Source organism: Oryctolagus cuniculus, chromosome 17 (assembly GCF_051225735.1).
Source record: "Oryctolagus cuniculus isolate XC-2025 breed Fujian yellow rabbit chromosome 17, ASM5122573v1, whole genome shotgun sequence".
NCBI classification, from domain to species: domain Eukaryota; kingdom Metazoa; phylum Chordata; class Mammalia; order Lagomorpha; family Leporidae; genus Oryctolagus; species Oryctolagus cuniculus.
The window spans coordinates 34,695,747-34,716,190 of record NC_142883.1 but is presented as its reverse complement, the minus strand read 5'-3'; the positions used below and the strand labels follow the sequence as shown (position 1 = coordinate 34,716,190).

Below are 20,444 nucleotides of genomic sequence, written 5' to 3'. Positions count from 1 at the left end.
CTGGGCAAAGGGACAGTGTGAGATTTCATCACACTACTCAGAATGGTACACAATTTAAAACCTATGAATTGGTTATTTCTGAAAATTTCCATTTAAAATTTTTGGACCAGAGTTGACTACAGGTAACTGAAATTGAGGAAAGCAAAACCATGTAAGGTGGGGACAGGTATTGTATATCATCAAACCAAGATTCTGAAGGCTACACAGTTTGCTCACAGTCACCCAGGTGGTAAGTAGCAGTATTTTTTTCTAAGATTTATTTTATTTATTTGAAAGGCACAGTTACAGAGAGACAGACAGACTCAATCTCTCAATCTACTGGTTCATTCCCCCAGTAGGTGGGGCTGGGCCAGGTCAAAGCCAAGAGCCAGGAACTTACGGTCTCCCACATGGGTATAGGGGCCCAGGCACTTGGACCATCTTCTACTGCTTTCCTAGACCATAGCAGTAGAAGATGGCCCAAGTATGTGGGAGACCCAGAATAAGTGTCTGGCTCCTGGTTTCCCAAGTGATAGCAGAGAGTTGGATTGGAAGAGGAGCAGGCAGGACTAGAACTGGCACCCACAGAGGATGCCAACACTGCAGGCAGGGGCTTAGCCTACTATACCACAGCACTGGCCCCAGGCTGTTCCACTTCTGATCCAGCTCCCTGCTAATGTGCCTGGGAGGGCAGCAAAGGATGGTTCAAGTCCTTGGGCCCCTGAACCCTTGAGGAGACCTGGATGAAGCTCTAGACTCATGGCATTGGCCTGGCCCAGCCCTGGCTGTTGTGGTTATTTGGAGAGTGAATAGTAACTCTGCCTTTTGAATAGATGAAATAAATCTTTTAAAAGAAAAAAGTTTTAAACCTCCAAACAAGTTGAAAGTATAATCCATTAAACACTGTAACTACTTTCTATAGATTTAGCAATTATTAAGATTTTGTCACATTTCCCTCTACATACCTACACATAGCATACTTTAGAAAAAAAAAGCAGGACATAATCATCATAACACCTCACGCATAAATATTTCAATATGAATCTGCTAGCAAAAGACATTTTACTGGGGCCAGCATTGTGGGGCAGCAAGTTAAGCTGCCATCTGCGATGCTGGCATCCCTCCTCCCATCCCAGCCTCTGCCATTGCAGCCATCTGAGGAGTAAACCAGTGGATGGAAGATCTCTCTCTCTCTCTCTCTCTCTCTCTCTGTTTCTACCTCTCTGATTTTACCTTCCAAATAAATAAATACATCTTTTTAACAAAAGATGTATTATTATTTTTAAAAGACATTTTACTAAATAGCTATAATGCCCTTCTAAGGAGACTAACATTAATTCAATAATATAATGTAGTATATTATCTATATTCAAATTTTTTGCAGTGGTCTTAAGATGTCTTTTATAAAAGGCAAATCCAGGATCTAACCAAGTTATACATGACATTGGCTATTATCCCCCTAGTCTCTCTTAGTCTATAAAATACTCCACCTTTCGGTACTTTCCATGACAACATTTTTTTAGGAATCCAGGTTTTTTTCAAATTCTAATTTTATTTTCTTGTATTTATATACACATATACATACAAGTATATTTATATACATATATTTACATATATAAATTCATATATATTCATATACATATATAAAGTTAGGCACTTTAACCAAGAATTCTGTATAGGGGTATTATGTACCTTTTTGTGCATAGTACCAGGAAGCCACCAATTTCTTACTGTTGGTGATACAAAATTTGATTGATTGGTTAGGATTATGTCTACCAGGACGGATATTTGGCCTAGCAGTTAAGATGCCACTTGGGATACCATGTCTCAAGTCAGAGTGTCTGAGTTAGGGGCCCAGTTCCACTTCCAATTCCAGCTTCCTACTAATGCCTACCCTGAAGGGCACCAGGTGATGGTTTGAGTGGTTATGTTCCTGCTAGCCAAGTGGGAGACCTGGATTGGATTCCAAGCTCCTAGATTTGGCCTAACCAGTGCTGACTATTTCAGGCATTTGAGTAAGGAATCAGCAAACATCAGTTCTGTCGGTAGCTCTGTCTCTAAAACAAACCAAAAGCAAGGGTGATATCTCCATGGTAAAGACATATTTTTCCTTTGGATCCTACTTTGAAATTATGTGAATATCTTGTTCCCCAACATCAATAATTCAAATAACTTTTTCACCCATTGGTGATCCTAGCCCGAATGGCTTCTTACACTGATAGTTGCAAGTTCAAATTCTATCATTTCTCTGTATTTATTAGCTGGTATGCTTCTGAATCACTGTGAACTCACAGAGTTTTTATATTTCATTTAATGTATTATAATCCATTACCATCATCATTTTTTGATGTTCGAATTGTCCTAAATTTGTCAAGTGGGAGCTCTAAGATTCAAAAGTCTTTATAATAATTTAATGTGTATGTCATAAAACATGATGGTTTGGAAACACATGAAACTCTAAAATGTAGATTATATTTACATATTTTTGTACAGTTTTTAGATAGTTTGTTAGTATAAAATATTTGCTACTTAAAACAAGTTCAGAAAAAGTCTGTTGGCAACCCCTTTGATTTTCTTAGAGCTGTATTGTAAAACATTCTTTGATCTTGATGTTGATGTATTATAATAGGACTTCTTCCTAAGAAACTCAATGGATTTTGATCTTTATATGTTATTTGAGATTGTAACAAGATTTTAAAGAACCTCAACTTTTAAAAAAGATTTATTTATTTATTTACTTATTTGAAAGGCAGAGTTACAAAGAAAGGGAAAGAGACACCTACACACACATACAACATACATACACACAGAGATCAATCTCCCATTCCCCAGATTCACTCCCCAAATGCTGGGGTCAAAACCAGCAGCCTAGAACTCAATCCAGGTCTCCGTGTGGGAAGCAGGAATCCAGTTACTTCCACTTCCATCATTCCTCCCTATGGTCTGTATTAGCAGGAATCTGGAGTCAGAAGCAGAGCCAGGATACCAGTGTGCATATGGGATGCACCACAGCGCTGGCCCTGCCTCAGGCATCTTTTTTTATTTTTTATTTTTTTATTTATTTGACAAGTAGAGTTATAGACAGTGAGACAGACAGAGAGAGAGAGACAGAGACAGAGACAGAGAGAGACAGAGAGACAGGTCTTCCTTCCGTTGGTTCAGCCCCCGAATGACCGCTACGGCTAGAACTGCGCCGATCCGAAGCCAGGAGCCAGGTGCTTCTCCTGGTCTCCCATGCGGGTGCAGGGCCCAAGCACTTGGGCCATCCTCCACTGCACTCCTGGGCCAGAGCAGAGAGCTAGACTGGAAGAGGAGCAGCCGGGACTAGAACTGGCGCCCATATGGGATGCCGGCGCCACAGGAGTGAGCCACAGCGCCGGTCCCTTCCACCTCAGGCATCTTAACCAGCCTCTCAACCTCTTAACTGCTAGGCCAAATGCCTGCCTCCGTTGAACTGCTAAGGTACTGCATCCATGTTCTAGATCAGGAAGAAAAGGGAAGGATCAAGAAGCCAAACTGAATCATCCCTGAAATAAAACTTTCTAAGAAGCCCAAGCAGATACTTCCGTCTATATCTTTTGGCCAGAATTGGAACACATAATCTCCTACCTGCAAGGAAATCTGTAGAAGAGGGGTGGCCATCGTGGCGTAGCCAGTTCAAGTCCCAGCTACTCCACTTCTGATCCAGCTCCCTGCTATTGCTTGTAGGAAAACAGCAGCAGATGATCCATGATCACTGGGCCTCTGCACCTACGTGGGAGACCTGGATAAATTCCTGGCTCCTGGCTTTGGCCTGACCCAGTTCCAGCTTTTGTGGCCATCTAGGGAGAGAACCAGCAGATGGAAAATCTGCTGGAAGTCTCTCTATACAACTGTGCCTCTCGAATAAATGAAATAAATCTTTGAAAAACAACAACATAGGGCCGGCGCTGTTGCGCAGCAGGTTAATGCCCTGGCCTGAGGTGCCGGCATCCCATATGGGCGCCAGTTTGAGACCTGGCTGCTCCACTTCCAACCCAGCTCTCTGCTGTGGCCTGGGAGGCAGTGCAGTGGAAGATGGCCCGGGTCCTTGGGCCCCTGTACCCGCGTGGTACAGAGGAAGCTCCTGGCTTCGGGTCAGTGCAGCTCCGGCCACTGCGGCCAGTTGGGGAGTGAACCATTGGATGGAGGACCTCTCTCTCTCTCTCTGTGTAACTCTGACTTTCAAATAAATAAATAAATCTTTAAAACAACAACAACAAAAAAGAATTCTATAAAAGAAGACAGACACAGGCTCGGGATGGGAGGAGGGTCGCAGTCCTCACTAGGTAGTATCTTCTGCAGCCACATAAATAGCTGGGAAGCTTTAGTGGACATTTCATAAAAGTGGTATCTAAAGAAGTTAACATGGCCATAGTCTTTACACCTGCCATTCATAAAACAGTTTGGGGGACCAGCTTCCCTATACTTTCACTTCCCTATACTCTCACTTCACTAAAGAGGAAAATGATATACTGCTTGCTCTTTAGAATATATTTTTGAAAGTTCCAAGTAGTAAGTCCTAGGATACGGGAAACAAACAGCTGTGCTCAGCTTTATGTCGCCTTTGCACAACAGTTTCAAATCCAAGCAAAACAGCAAGGAATTGAACACCTCCATTCAGATGACTATCTCAGTCAAAACCCTGTGGGGCCCTGTGTAAACGGTGCCCCTTTATCAAAAAGTCCTCCTAAATTAAATTCCTATTCCAACAACCTTGGCAAACTCACTTCAGTAGTTAGGATCAGCATGACAGCCAACGCTTATAGAAACTTCAGCAGGGTATTTATAATAGCTTGTATTATACCATTACAAAAATATGATTTAAAAATCATAGGGCTATCCCCCTAATTCCTTAACAGGAAAAACAAATATGTAAGTTTCCTTAAAGAAAACTGTTACATTATGCTATCTGCTCTTTTAAATCTTCTAGATCAAGGATTGGCCCATGGACCAAATTTGGACTGCTTCCTGTTATAAAGTTGGAACAGAGCTATAGCCTTTGGTTTATGCATTGTGGAAGGCTGTTTTGCAATTACAAAGGCTGATCTGAGTAGTTGTGATGGAGACTCTATCTGGCCCTTTACAAAAAAAAAATGTTTTATTTATCTTAGCACATATTAGGTGCTCAATAAATACTTCTTGATTTATTGAATAAATACATTCAAGCTTTCCTGTTGGATATGAAAAATTTATAAATAGTTCTTTCTCTAGATTCCTAGGTATGGTAGTTCTAACCTATCTAAAGCACGTTTTGCACTCCTCTAATTTATCTGCTATTTGCCTGTTTGTAGCTTGTTATTGTTGATAGACGTCCATGTGTCACGAAAAGGTCACGTCTGCGTGTCCAGATCCCAGAACGCAAATTGCTTCAGGTCCAAGTTTTCAAAGAGCTGGCCTTGAGGCTAAATGTCTCACCAGCATGTTTTATTTGGCTCACCTAGTACTGTTGTTGTTTGTTTTTCAGCAACATTCATTAGCTGCCAACATTTAAAAATAAGGAGACTTCATATGATAATCCAGATTTCCAGCTTCTCTTGAGAATTTGAAAAATCTGGCAATGTAGGGACATAGTTTGATGGAGCCACCTGGGGCTGAATAGCTATTGCCTCCTTACATGGAATGAGTGGCTATCCAACTTACCACAGTCTCCACCACTCCCTACAGCCTGGCTCCTGGCGACCCCCATCCAGGTCCCTTATCCTCTTGCTCCTGCTGTTGACATCTGTATTCAGGATCCTTACTCTGTAGGGCACTGTTTGCCACAAAGGCCCTAGTGCTACAAGCCTGGCTGGGAACTATACATTTGCCTCATGTTCCTGGCTTACAGACAGACATAGAACATCTGCAGACAAAACAGGAAAGAATGACAATGCCTGAAGATGGCCGCCTCCATTCCCAGCAGAAGGTAAACTCCATTCCCCACCCCCTCCTTCCTTCTGCAAACAGGCCCAGGACTCAGCCCTCCTCCTTCCAGCCACTCAGCTCCTTCCACCTGCTCCAACTCCTGCAGTTTCCCTCAGTTCTCTGCTTCCTTGCTGCCCTTAAAAACAAACACCATGGTCCTCTCTGCTTTTGGGGTTTTACTGCTAATCGCTACAGGGAAACGAACAGGAAATAACAACCAGGAGGAAATTACCAAGTTTAAAAAGACCTTAGGGTTCTTAGTCATAGTCCCTGATTCCCTTAATGAGGTGGCACCTGGTGCCACTGTTTTCATTCCCTCTCGTAGCTGGTGGTTTATGTTCAAACGGACCCAGTGCGGGGAGCATGGCCTCCAGGTTGAATAGGAGCCAGTAGGTGGCAGCACAGGGCAGGCAGCTGTGGGGCTCTACAGCTTCTAGGAAGGATGACTTCTACCATCAGGGCAAGCATCTGAGCTGGGACCCGTGAGACCGGCCAAGAGCCTCCCTGTCACCTTGGTCTGCCAAGGAGCCGGCTGTGGCATCCTTGTCTGTGTGCCTTTCCCCTGACACATCGCTTAGAATCACAGACCTTCAGACTGATAGGAATCTTTCAGCCCAGCACCTTGATTTCACAGACAAGTAAATCAAGGCCTTGAGACCTGTGTTGGTGCCTCACTGGGAGTCTCAGTGGGTGTCTTTGTGGTCTCACTAGTGCCAGCCTGCCCCTCCCAGCTCAAAGCATTTATAAAAGTCTGTTTAATGTGGTTAAAGACTAATTTTTCTGTGTCAAAGGTGAAACTAAGAAGGAGTCCTTTGCCTCTGAGACAGGACTTTATCCAGGAAACAGAGACTTACCAGCTACACGTAAATAAAAGTAAGCTTTATTTCTGCTTCCAGCTACCTAAACCCCTGGGAGAAAAGTGAGGTGAACCTGGAGCCCAGAGCGGGGAGTTCCAACTCAGTGCTCTTGTGCAGGTTACAGTGGGCTCCTTCTATGGGCTGGCAGGCAGAACTTGTTGTCCTTATCAAGAAGGGCCTAGTATTACAGGGGTGGGCCACACACACCCAAAATAACTCACCAAGCCTTTCAAATCACATGAGTAAAACCAACTGTAGTCCTAGAATTTAAACCCAGATTCAAACTGTACTCTTGCAAAATCATCTCCTCAGGCCTCAACTAATTTAGGGGGACAATCCAGGGATCAAAGGGGGACAGACTTACCACAAGGTGGCATTTGCTTGGCGGGCTCAGGCCACAGAAGGGGAACAGTTTTGGAAGCTAGCACTCAGAGTCGTAACTTGTTTATGCTGAAGCACCATACTGGGGGGCAGCAGGGTGATGCCACTCAAAGCAAAGCTGTTCAACCAGCAGCAACACCTAGGAGGGAGCTGAAGAGAAATGCAGCGTCTCAGGCCCAACCCACTCCTACCGAATACGCATCTGCATTTTAGGAAGAGCCCCACATTGATGTTCAAGTTCAAGAACCACTGCTTTAGGAGACCCAAGAGGAAAGGCCAGCAACAAGCAAACACCACCCTTCATTCTCCAAAATACTTCCCACTTCAGGGAGCTTATAAACTGGTTTCAGGGCACAAAACAAACATGTAGAAAATGGCAGGAAAATGATCATTAAAAAAATGTCACGAGTGGGCATTTGGCCTAGGAGTTAAGATGCTTGTATCTCCTGTCAGAGTACCTGGTTTGACGCCTGACTCTGGCTCCTGACTCCAGCCTTCTGCTAATGCAAATCCTGAGAAGTAGTAGTGATGACTTAAGTGATTAGGTTATTGCCACCCAACATGGGACACCTGGATTGAGTTCCTGGCTCCTAGCTTTTTCCCAGCCTGGTCCTGACTACTTTAGACATCTGGGGAGTGAACTAGTGGGTGAAAGTGTATTCTGTCTCCACTCACTCCCTTCTCTGTGTGTGTGTACGCGCGCACCTCTGAAATAAATAGAAAAATAAAATGCCATTTACACCATACAGGCTGCCCTAGGACATACACGACACACACGTTTGGAGAAGGTGTAAAGAATAATCACAGTTAAGGGGCCGGCGTTGAGGCGTAGCAGATAAACCTACCACCTGCAGTGCCAGCATCCCGTATGGGCTCTCATTCGAGTCCCAGCTGCTCCACTTCCCATCCAGCTCTCTGCTATGGCCTGGGAAAGCAGTGAAAGATGGCCGAAGTGCTTGGGCCCCTGCACCTGTGTGGGAGATCTGGAAGAAGCTCCAGCCTCCTGGCTTCAGATCGGCCCATCCAGCTGTTGCAACCATTTGGGGAGTGAACCAACAGATGGAAGATCTCTTTCTCTCTCTGCCTCTGTCACTCTGCCCTTCAACTAAATAAATCTTTTATAATAAATAAATAAAGCTTCTACTAAAAAAGGATAATTACAGTTAAGAGGAAGTCCATGGTTGTGGTCGGTCTTCCTGCAGGTGCTGAGATTTGACTTGGCTCTTGAATAAGGTGATAAGCATGTGCTAATGACCAAGGGCAGGGCAGGACAGGGCAGGGCAGGGCATCTCCAGCAGCTGGAGCAGGACACTGGGAGGAGGCAGATTGTAAACTCCAGGCTGTGGCCTACAAAACTTGATTATTTTATGCCCGTCCCAGGCTTTCATTAGATCCTCCTAGCAGCACAGGACATCGCCTCACGTGGTGCACACCCTCACAGCCTCATCCCAGCCCGTGGCTGTCAGGGGAATTCTTCAAACGTGCTCACCAGCACGCCAGGTTTTTTTTCTTGGGATTCCCACAGGAAAGGACTGTTTCTTCCTTTCTGCTGCATCCGACTGTGTTTTTAGGCTCTTCTGTATCCAGGAAAAGGGAAATACCCTACATGCTATTCTCCCAAACTGCTGGAGCCTTCCTTGAGGTCGGCACAAGTCTTTTCGGGAAAGCTCTTAATCAGATTTCCTCAGCGGGGGCTCGGAGTGACAAGCAAATGGGGCGCCGTCCTTGTGGCGGGCGTCACGTCTAGACGCGGGCTGCAAAACAACAGCGACTCCACAGCAGACACGACCCGCTGCCGTGTTGTTTCCCAGCGAGCTGGCGCGATGGAACCCTCTCCTCTTCCGGCAGGTCTGGAGGGCACGTGAGGGGCCCGCTGGCGGCCTGAGGGGACGCGCGTGAGGCGAGCCCGCCAGATCCCAGGAGAGAGGGGCGACCGTCTGGGGGAAACTCCGCCCCTCAGGGGATTATTTACAGTAGTTCGCCCATAAGCTCAGGCTGTCCTCCCCCTGCCTGAGCCCTGCTGGGGGTCGCCGACTCCGGCCAGGTGGTCATCTGCCCTTTCCCTTGAGCAACACTGGCTGGGAAGGCGCGCGGCGACCCAGAGCGGGCAGCCGTTGGCTTCTGTCAGAGCCCCTCAGCAGGCAGCCGGTTGCCAGCTGCCTGCTACACCTGGAATCAGGTGGCTCCCAGAGGGACACAGATAATCTGGGTTGAGAGCAATGGCATCAGGGGAAAAGACTGGTGTCACCAGATCAATACATGGGCCTCGCAAATTAATGTCTTGGCTCTGAGTTTATATTCAGGACATTGCTGCTCCATGACAGAGACACTAAAAGGAACAGACATTTTGCTCCCAACAGGAGCCAGTTCCCTTTTCTTACCGAGCAGACCACTAGAGATGGGACCGAAGAAGGAAAAGCCATCGCACACACTCACGTGCTATGAATTTTGTGTTTGCTGCAGCTCGCCTCTTGCAGATGATGTGGACGCTGGGAGGGGGGCCCTGCCTGTGTGGCACCCACGTGGCTTGTAAGGACGATTCTCCCTACAGTCAGGTTCTTGGTAGCATTACTCACAATGGCCGGAAGGTGGAAGCAACCCAAGCATGGTTGAAGTGGGGGTGTGCACATAAGCACCGTGGAGTATTATTCAGCCTTGAAAAGGAAGGGAATTCTGACACACAGCACGACATGGATGAAACTTGATGACATAATGTGCAGTGAAATGATTCACAAAGAGACAAATGTTGTCTGATTTTACTGGTATGAAGTACCTAGCATAGTCACGTTCAAAGAGGCTGTCAGGGGCTAGGGAAAGTAGGCACTGGGAATTTATTATTTAATGCATCCAGAATTGCAGTGTGGAAAAATGAAAATGTTCCCGAGATGGGAGGTGGTGATGGCAGCACAATGTCACTAGACACCTAAAAATGCTTAAATGGTCAAGTTATGTATAATTCTCCCACAATAGGGGGGAGAAAAGAAGGAATTTTTCAACCATCAGCCACTGTGGGCTCTGAGAAGATTTCTTAGGAATTCTCGGTTGAGTAGAAATGGTTTAAACCCTGACTGAGTTTACTTTTGTACATAAATTCGTAATCGGAGAGGCTGACAAACTCATTATGCATCCATCAGTCATACAAAACAAACACAGTTTGCATCATAGCCACAGAAGGTTTACCAGCGAGGCAGTTTTCTTATCCTGTAGATCATGGCTTTTCAAACGCCAGTCTGCTTGGAAATCACCAGGGCGCAGCTTTGGTGAAAATGCGGTTCTGACTCAGTGGGTTTGGGGTGGGGCTCAGAGATCACGGTCTGACTGGTTCCCAGCTGGTGCTCATTCTGCTGGTTCTGGGACCCCAGTTGAAGCAGCACAGATGTCGACCTCTCTACAGTTAAGATCCCTGCCCACACCCCACAGGTGAGAGCACCACTATTAACACCAAGTCATCCCCAGATTCAGCTAGGAAGGAGAGTTTCTAGGTGCTAAGAATTATTTCTAGGATCCTCTTCTTTTCTTCTCATTGTCATCAAAAGTCAGGTTTCAGGGACCTATAATTTCTGCCTTTTCTCTACGCCAAGCAGGAGGAAACCCTGAACAAACCCCTTGTCCTTATCCTCTTTACGTATAGGCCAGAACAGCTGCAATTTTCAAAGGCAACAAGCAAGGCAGGAAGGAAAGAAAGAGTGAGAAATATAAATGCCCAAAGCAAATGCTTTCCTCCCAAGTCCTCTACAAGAACCTTTCAGGGGCTCCCATTGCTTTCAAGCTACAGTTCAAACTCCTTAGAGGGCTGACAGGAGCCTGACCGGGTCTCTTGCCCTTCCCTGCCCTGACTCTATGCTCAGCCATAACGAGTTCTGTTTTTCTTGCATCATATGCATGGATTTCAAAATAAACTTATCTTTTTCACTCCATTTTCCATGACCTTTTTGCAATGCCTTTGTGCAGTTGATCTCCCCTTGATGTAGCACCGATGGCCGCCTTCTGTCACATGGCAGGCATTGTCTCCTCTGGGAGCCACTCTGCTCATGTACCACCTCACTGCCCGCCCTCCGTGTTGAGCCGACCTTCTGTGCTGGACTGCATGCTGAAGTGCTTGCCCCAGTCATGGCATCTTTTCATGGCATGTCCTTGTCTATATCCTCCCTGGATGATGGACTCCTTGAGGGATGGGACGGTATCCCTAGCACGATATCTAGAACACAGGAGGTGCTCAAACAGTGCTGAAAGAATGAGTAAATGCAAACGAACTGTAGCTTTGTGTGACATTTGGAGGAGACATTGCTTAGGTCCTGAAACACTGTGCAGTTGCCCTCGGAACCACTTTTCTAAATGTCAGACACATTGACACCAATTTCTGCATTCTAGCAACTGCAGCTGAACTCCTTCTTCCTCATTCTGATGAACTGTATTCCTACAGCTTCCTCATCTTATAGCATTAACCGTGTATCTTCTCCTGCTGAAGACTAAATACAAAGAAACACACGACAGGGTAACAGTGGTTTCATAATAAAATTTGGGAAAGTCTGGGACCTCTTTGCATATTACTGTGCTAATTGTACCTTTCGTCCAGCTGATTTGACCCTAAAATAATGCTTTAAAATAGCAGTGAATCTGATTTTGAGGTCTCTGGGCATCTAGGAATTACTAGAAGTCTTTGAATTGCTACACCTTTATGTGTATGTATAGACTATGATATATACACTGCCTGCCTTATGCAAAGTACTGTGCCAGGGGCTCATGCTGCCAAAGGCTTTAGTCTTTTTTTTTTAAGATTTATTTTTATGGGGCCGGCACTGTGGTGTAGTGGGTAAAGCTGCCACCTGCAGTGCCAGCATCCCATATGGGTGCTGGTTCGAGTCCCGGCTGCTCCACTTACCATCCAGCTCTCTGCTATGGCCTGGGAAAGCAGTAGAGGATGGCCCAAGACCTTGGGCCCCTGCACCCATGTGGGAGACCTGGCTTCAGATCAACACAGCTCTGGCCATTGCAGCCAATTGGGGAGTGGACCAGCGGGTGACAGAAGACCTCTCTCTCTGCCTCTCCTTCTCTCTGTGTGTAATTCTGACTTGCAAATAAATAATTTTTTAAAAAAGATTTATTTTTATTTATTTGAAAGAGTGTTATAGAGAGAAGTAGAGACTCACAGAGAGAGATCTTCCATCCACTGGTTCACTCCCCAAATAGCCGCAATGGCTGGAGCTGAGCCTATCCAAAGCCAGGAGCCAGGAGCTTCCTCGGGGTCTCCCACGTGCATGCAGGGGCCCAAGGACTTGGGCTATCCTCTGCTGCTTTCCCAGGCACATTAGCAGGGAGCTGGATTAGAAGTAGAGCAGCCGGGACTTGAACTGGCACCCATATGGGATGCCAGCTGTCGCTCCCCCTCTTCGCGGAGGAACGACACTAAACCCTGCCTAGGCTTCCTATCCGAGTCACGGCACCATTATGTCGCTCCCCCTCTTCGTGGAGGAACGACACAGGACCCTGCGCTGTTCTTTTGTCTGCTCGGCCCTCCCCAGGTTTGCTGCTGGTTCTTCCCGGGTTGGCTACCGACCCTTCCACCTCCGTGGAAGGGCGGTTCCCCCTGCCACTTTCCCCACTTCCGCGGGGGAGCGGCACACCGTCGGCCGGCTCTCTCGGAGGCTGCTCAGATGTTCCTCAGGTGTTCCCCTTAGATGTTCCTGGTGCATGTTGTCTCTCTCCTCCTTTATAGTCCTCTGCTACGCACACGCCGAGTACGCTGCTCTCCTCCAATCAGGAGCAGGTCCTGCTGTTTATTGGTTGAACTGGAGGCAGCTGTGTAGAAGCTGTTTCCTCCTCTCCCAGCGTCATATTGTGGGAGAGCAGATGCATAGAATAAGTCTTAATTCCAGTAACAGTCTAGTCCCAGTTGCTCCCCACACCAGCACTGCAGGCTGGGGCTTTAACCCGTTGTGCCACAGCACTGACCCCAAGGCTTTAGTCTTTAACATGGAACTGTCACAAATGCTATACCAGACTTCTCAGCAGCTCCAACCCGCTTCATTGCTGCTCTCTCCTCTTCCTTCCTGGTTTACCTGGCCCTTCTCTGGAGACTCTCTTTACTTTCCTTGGCTGGCTCCTCTTGCCTGGCCAGTCTGCCTATGTTAATGCTCCCCAAGGCCTGTCCTGGTGCCCCTGCACTTCTCACCGTTCAGCTGGATGAGGTCTGGGTCATTTAGGTCCACATCCTTGGCACCAATCCCATACCTGATGTCTACCTCCATCTCTCTCATCAATTCTAAAGTAAGGTCTCTTTAAAAAAATGTTTTTAATGTTTTTTTTATTTATCTGTAAGGCAGAAGGAGAGAGACAGACAGCTCCTATCTGCTAGTTCACTCCCTAAATGCCCATAACAACTAGGGCTGGGTCAGGCCAAAGCTCAAAGCTTGGAACTCAACCTGAGTCTCCCATGTGAGTGGTGGGGACCTAATTCCTTGGGCCACTATCTGCTACCTCCCAGGGTGTACATTAGCAGGAAGCTGGAATCAGAAATGGAGCCAGGTCTGCAACCCAGGCACTCTGATATGGGATGAGTGTGTTCCAAGCAGCTGGGCCAAACGCCTGGCCTAGACTGGTGCTTCTAACTGCCAGTGGGGCTCGCCCACTTGAATGTCATGTGGGCATCCTCAGTGTGTCATTAACTTTTCTCCTGTTCTTCTATTAGCTGCTGTGGCTAACCGATGCCTCATTTCCTCAGCTGTGCAGCCGAATGACATCTAAATCACTCTTAACTCCTTCCTTTCCCATATCATCTCCCCTCCAATCAAGTCTCGTTGATCCACTTTCTCGACTCTTCCCTGAACCCATCCGTCCCCTTTTTTCAACAACGGAGACTCATTACTTCTCACCTAGATTCCTGGAGCAGGCTTCCTGTTGACTCCTTTGCCTCTAATCCCACCCCACTTCACTCCCCTTCACACTGCTGCCAGAATGTCTCTCGAAAGCCCAAACCTAATATTGTCACTCCTGCACTTCAAATCCTTCAACAAATCCCTCTTATCTGTAAAGTCCAAAGCCACAGCAAGACCTGTGAAGCACCACCTTTTACTGCGCTTACCTTTTCCACCTCCTCTTGTTTTTAAAATTTTTGATAAGGCCAGCATTGTGGTGCAACAGATTAAGCTGCCTCTTGCTACACCAGCCTCCCATATCAGAGTGCTGGTTTCAAGTCCTGGCTATTCAGCTTCTAACACAGCTCCCTGCTAATGCACCTGCAAAAGCAATGAGGGTCCAGCCATTAGGGCCATCTGCAGGCTCACTCCCAAAAATGGCTGCAATAAGCAGGGCTGGGCCAGGCTGAAGCCAAGAGCTTCTTCCAGGTCTCCAGCATGGGTTCAGGTGCTCCAAGTACCCTGGCCATCCTCTGCTGCTTTCCCAGGCACATTAGCAGGGAGCTAGATCAGAAGTGGAGCAGCCAATACTTGAACCGGTGCCCATACAGGATGCCAGCACTGAAGGTGGAGGTTTAACCTTCTATGCCACAGCACCAGCCCTAAGATTTCACTTCTGAGCATTCAGAGCAGGCTGCTAGTATAGTTGCTCTCATGTTTTATTATAATGATTTTTTTATACACCTCCTTCCACCTTGGGCTGTGCTCCTAGAATATAAGAACTGTGTCTCACTCCGTTTTGTACCCTGGCCTTTGGCACATACCAAGTCTTTCATCAGTGTTCAATGAGTAAATTAATCAATAAGGGAATGAATAAATAATTGACTGATTCAAGTCAGAACAAGAGCAATAGGAAAAGTCCAACTAAACTGCTGCTGTGGGATGTTCAGGGGACTGAGTCATATCTATTTGGAGACCTCAAAAAAAGACTGCATAACTTGACTGCAGTCTCTCAACTTAGCCCATAAGGGCACTTCCAAAAGTTCGTGGAAAATGAAATTAAAAGATAAGTTTTGATGCAAAGATTTTTGAAGTCCATGCATAGTTTTTTTTTTCCGTAATATGCACTTACTATGAATTTTTTTGAAGATCTGTTTCATTTGTTTGTCTTGGGGAAGGTCAGTTCACTCAGTCCAAGGCATGACCCATTTCTTCTCCAACTTCCTCCCCCAAAATGAAACTGACTCTGTCTTTTCTGTCCCTGACATAACAGTGGATCTTTAATTTATTTTAGTTTTGGATATGGTTTCTTAGAATTTAGTTATTTAGAAAGGGAGATCCCTTCCTTATTCTAAAAAGGATTTAAGGGCCTCCCTCTGTATTCCTGCTGTAACCTCTTGTATGGAAAGTGCCAAAAAACATGTGTTGAGTGAAGAAACAAAGGACTGCTCTGGCACCAGCAGTGCTCGGCCAGTGCCGGGAACACCTTGTGGGCTGGCTGTGGTGTTTGGCCAGAGCACCCTCCCTGACTGCATTTTGACTACATTTCTGTCTCCTTGCAGTTCGTTTGGGTTGTATCTTGTTCTGCAGATCTTTTAAATTTAGAACGCTGAAGGTCTGGAGTCTCCTGGGCTAAAAGCTCGCGTCAGCTGATCATCTGCCCAGCATGGTTAACGTTTAGTCCCTAAGCCAGCAGCTGAAGGTCCTTAAATCTGAAAGAATAACACACACACCAGTAGATAGTTTTGGTTTATTTAGTGACTCGTGGCTGTCACTCAGTCATCCTTTTGGTGTCCCTCTCAGGACATTATTATCCTCCTTTTCAAGGAGAGTAAAGGGGGTGGGCATTTGCTGGGTAAGACCATATCATGGTGCCTGATTCAAGTCCTGGCTCCAATTCCAATCCTGCTTCCTGCTAATGTGCACCCTGGGAGGCAGCATGTGATGGCCCAAGTACCTCAGTCCCTGCCCCCAGGATGGGAAACTCAGACTGAGTTCCCAACTCCTCTGGTTTCCACCTGGCCCAGCCCTGGCTGTCGTGGGCATTGGGGCAGTGAACCAGCAGATGGAAGATCTCTAGTTTTCTTTCTCCACCTTTCAAATAAATAAGTCAAACTTTTTTCAAAAGAGACAAAGGATCACGGAACAGGAGAATCCAGCCCGAGGGCAATTACTGAGGGGCTGGAACAGAACAGTCTGTTAACCTCTGCAGCATCCCTGGGGTCTGCTATGTATAAGGACCCACACAGAATTTAGAATCCACATTTCTGAGTTCTTAGAGCTATGCTTGGCTCACCAGACCATAACAGAATATCTCCCTTTTCTGCAGATGAGTGCTCTCAGGGCAGAATTGTAACGGTATTCATTGTCTTTTCCATCTATGGTGGGCAGGTATGATTGTGGCCCCTTCTCCCTTCCTATCAGGTGCCCAAGTTTTGGGCCCAAATTTCCCACATTCAGGGGTCATCCCCACTGGATGTAAGCCAGCCAGCATATTCTCCACACTGATCTCATGACCCAAGATGGGCTAATCAGAGGGGATCTCAGAAGTCTGCCAAGATTGCTGGGACCTGGACTCCTCTCATCCTGGGAAATGGGATGCCTTAACTCTGCTGCAGCCATCCTGGGATGCTAGAAACTTCCAGGAGAGAGACATTGTGTCATGTGTCGGCTGAAGGATGAATCCAGCCCAGAAAAGGCAGTCAAGAAATGGATCTGTGCTATTTGAATCCTGGATCAAATTGTGCAAATGGGCCAATAAATTCCCTTTAGTACTTAAGCCTATATGAAGTTGTTTTATTTTGCTTGAAACATTAAGCATTATAACCAATAGATCATAGTTAGGTTACCAAGTGTATGACAACAAAGTCCCTGACTCTTGATTGCCATCGTGACTCTGGACACACAGCAGGCATTCAATAACTAACCTGAATGGCTCCATTTCAGCTAGAAAGAACACCTTCCATGAACTCCTTTGTGTTCACTGCACAGCAAAGAAATCTGTTACTCAGGAAAGTGGTGATATGGATCTGGAAGCCAGATCTTAACCTCACACAACTGTTTTACTGCAAAGTCTCCCAGTGAATACGTTGGGGTCTTTAAGAGGCCCCAGAATAGCAGTCCCCCTCCCTCATCTGTAAGTTTTGAATGGAACCAGCAAATAGCAATAAGCTAAATAAGGACCCAAACTTTATTGCAAATGAAGCTGATAGTAGAGAATGAGGCTTATATTACCAGACACGTGAACGCCCCAGTGCTCAACCTCAGGCTTAGACACACGTAGCCACTTATTGGCATACAACTGGCCAGGAATGGGCCTCCCTGTGGGAACCTCCCCGCAGGAACAAAACTTGCTCCCAAGAAGAAAGGCGAAGAGGATGATATGAGACATGGTTTCTCCTTCCAAACTCACCAGTCTCATTAAACCACTCCTCTGTCTCTGGGAAGAGTGTGGGAGTGGAGGGAAGCCAAGAATGTGAGTGTGAGGCGAATGGGGCTCCTTTCAGAAGAACAAAAGCACCAGGAATGGGAAGGCACAGTCTCCCTAACACACGTCACCTGCATCTTGCTCAGGTCAGCTGCTTCTGCTTTGTTTTCAATCAAAATGGGTGGGAATGTGGTGGAATTTGTCCTCATCTAAAATATCACTCTCCCTGGAAACACTCAGACAGCCTGGCAATCCCAAGCTCCCAAATGAGTTAGGGAGCTTCATGTAAAATCACACAGAATTCAAAGGAAGAAACAAGAATTCACGACAAGATTATACAATCAGGGGCACGGGGTGGGGTGGGGGTGGGGAGGAATGATCCTGTGCTCCCTCACCATGCTCATCAAAGGCATTTCAAGAGCACTGAAATCTCACACACTTCCCACGCCGACTGTCAGTTTCTTTCTCGATGATCTCAGAGCCACACAGTGCATATTAGTCACTGGCAGAAGGGAACCAAAGTTTAACTCTTGATGGCACAAGGGAAAATGGCACTCCAAGTTGGATTCCAGGAAATACTAGACATAGGAAGTATGTCCCACATTCCCAGTTTCCCTAATGTCAAGGCTGGGGCTGCGAGCATTGTTCCAAACAAATGCCCATCCAGCCATGTGTTTGTCCGCCACATGCTTTTGGTTTTACTCACCAGGGTCCTTTTTCCTGCTTCTGTTTTCTTGGGGATTTTTGTTTGGTTTGGTTTGGTTTTTTTAAACGTAAACATTTATCATCCAGGCTTCAAGAGGCTTCCTCAAAAAACATGGTTTGTAGCTTTGAAGTTTTTGTGGACTAGCTAATTACTAGCTCAGCCGGACAATCATAACCTCCTAAATTATCCAAAAGCACATTTAAAACTCAAAGAGTTTTACTGAAAACTGTAGTGTTGGCTGTGAACGTCACTGGGCCCGGCGAGGATGTCCTCTGAGCTTGTTGCTGAGACAAAGCTTTGCTCTGGTGCTGCACAGCTCCTTGGTGAACTTTGGGCTGGAGGTCACTACACAGACTCTGCTGGCCGGTCCTGAGAAGGAACCCGAGCTAACAGTGGGAAATCTAGGACACAGCAGATTGAGACAATAGGTTGTCATCTTTTTCTCAAAGCTATTCTGTCATCCATCATCTGCCCCTCCTTTTACCATCAGCAGCTCTCCAAAGCCACTTTCGTACCTATCGATCATTGGCAGTGAGTTTTGCAATTAACAGCTGCTCAGAATCAATTATGAGCATGCTACATAGAAACAGCTTCTACACAGGCAGATCTGAGGCTTACTGGGCTGTCCACCTGCCCTCCAGTCCTTCTTCTTACCCCACATCAAACCATCTGCTGGAAGAACCTGCAACTTGAGCCACGTGTGTAACTGCCTATCTCAGAGAATGCAGTAAGATATTTGAGAGACACTTTACTTTCCTGATTGATTGATGTGTACCTGGAGGAAGGGTACGGGCAGTTCCATGAGAAGTTGCTGTACAATCCTTAATGGAGAGCATCTTTCTCGCTGACTCATAATTCCTCTCTTATTTCAGGCCAAAGGCCCTAGGGACAGACTGGGGTAAGAGACCTGGCCTCAGAGAACAGCTGTTGGAGCCAGTTGAGTCCCCGGGAGAGAAGTCATAGGGAATGGCCAATGGTGACGCACATATCTGAGTCGTGGCTGGTTAATCTCAGCATGTACCACACTAGTAAGATGCCCTCTGAGAGTCTGGACTTCCCACTCACCCAGTCCAATCACCAAGGCTTCGGTGAGTTTCCCACGGCTTCTGCTGACAGGGAGCCTGGGGGAAGCCATTCTTCTCATCGTGACCTCTAGGCGACTCCAGTACCGAAGGCCCTGGGGCCTCCGTGCCCTGGAGAGTTAGGAGGCAAACATTTATGGAGACATCTGGCATTTTGAGCACACGTTTGCTCAGCCTTTCCTCAGCTCCTGATCTGCTGGGTTTGGGGCAAGAGACCCTCCCTGGGTGGCAGCAACCTTGCGGGGGAAGGGCTTGCCAATGGCAGAGGGAGGTAAGGGACAGCCAGCCGGAGCCACAGCTGCTGGTTCTCCTGGAGCTCCCGGAGCCCTCGGGGTGCAGAGGCCTGGATTTATGGCCCTGCCTTTCCCCCATGATTCCACACTGTGCTTCTTTAAATCAGCATCAGCCACGCAGCTGTCTCGGGGTCTGGTGTTCACAGCAGAGACGGAGACGACAGAACCCTGGAGGGGCTCCCCCGGTTTGTCTACCTGCCCAGTGGTCGAGGAGTCATCCCCTGGGCCCGAGAGTCCTGTTTCCTCTGTGCAAAATGCCAGAATGCCTCTGCCTCCAAGAGGTTGCCTCTGTTGTCAGCTATGGGAAGAAACAGCCAGAGTTGCTATTTACACCCTGAACTGCAAGCTGGGTAAAAATAGCACTGGCTGCTTGGTCCAGCTTCAAACCCCACTGCAGAAAGAGATTATTTTTGGAAGAGAAGATCTTCCTCCCTCCCCACCCACAGATCTGAAAATGGTCACCTCTCCGGAAGAGCAGAGGAGAGACAATCCCACACAGAGGTGAAGCAGCTCCAGTTCCTGCCCCTGCCCAGGACAGCACCAAGCGCCAGCCTAGAAACGCCCTCCTCTAGCAGCCAGCTGCCCTAGTTCAAGGTACAGTGCAAGTTAATTAACTTTGACTCCAGCGAGAGGAGGCCGCTGTCTGTCACCATCCTGTCAGCTGTTATTGCTGGTAACCTGTTTGTCTCTCAAAAGGGAGAGAAAAAAACTGACCCAAAGGGGCCATAAGTCCACCCCTCCCCTCCAAACAACAGCTTCGAGCCTGAGGGCCTGGGAGTTCCTCTGCAGCTTCTCAGGATGGGCCATGGTATGGCTGTAAAATGATGAGCAAATTCCCAGAAGCCTGGTCTGGCCCCACCTCTGCATATGAGAACCTCTGTCTGTTGAGGGCTGGAAACCCCTCTCCCATGCGCTTGCTAGAGCTTGGGACCCAGTGTCT

General features: G+C 47.1%; 2 long non-coding RNA genes across 3 annotated transcripts in view; both read right to left on the bottom strand.

Annotated features, from left to right (window-relative positions):
• LOC149121178 (uncharacterized) overlaps positions 1-14,178 on the bottom strand; it is a 68,572-nt gene extending 54,394 nt beyond the window's left edge. Inside the window, exons 1-2 of one of the 2 annotated variants that reach the window (XR_016223798.1) lie at positions 10,323-14,178; positions 7,126-7,292 (exon numbers count right to left, since the gene is read on the bottom strand). This is a non-coding gene — a long non-coding RNA (uncharacterized LOC149121178). Of the gene's footprint in view, positions 1-7,125; positions 7,293-7,600; positions 10,297-10,322 lie in introns of those variants that run through there. The other variant, XR_016223797.1, reaches the window with a different exon arrangement.
• A 2,593-nt stretch (positions 14,179-16,771) lies between these two features.
• Positions 16,772-19,819, bottom strand: LOC103351533 (uncharacterized). The gene is made up of 3 exons (XR_519297.5): positions 19,700-19,819; positions 19,195-19,322; positions 16,772-18,530 (listed from the first exon to the last, which is right to left on the bottom strand). It is a non-coding gene; the product is annotated as an uncharacterized LOC103351533 (long non-coding RNA).
• Between the last annotated feature and the right edge of the window lie 625 nt (positions 19,820-20,444).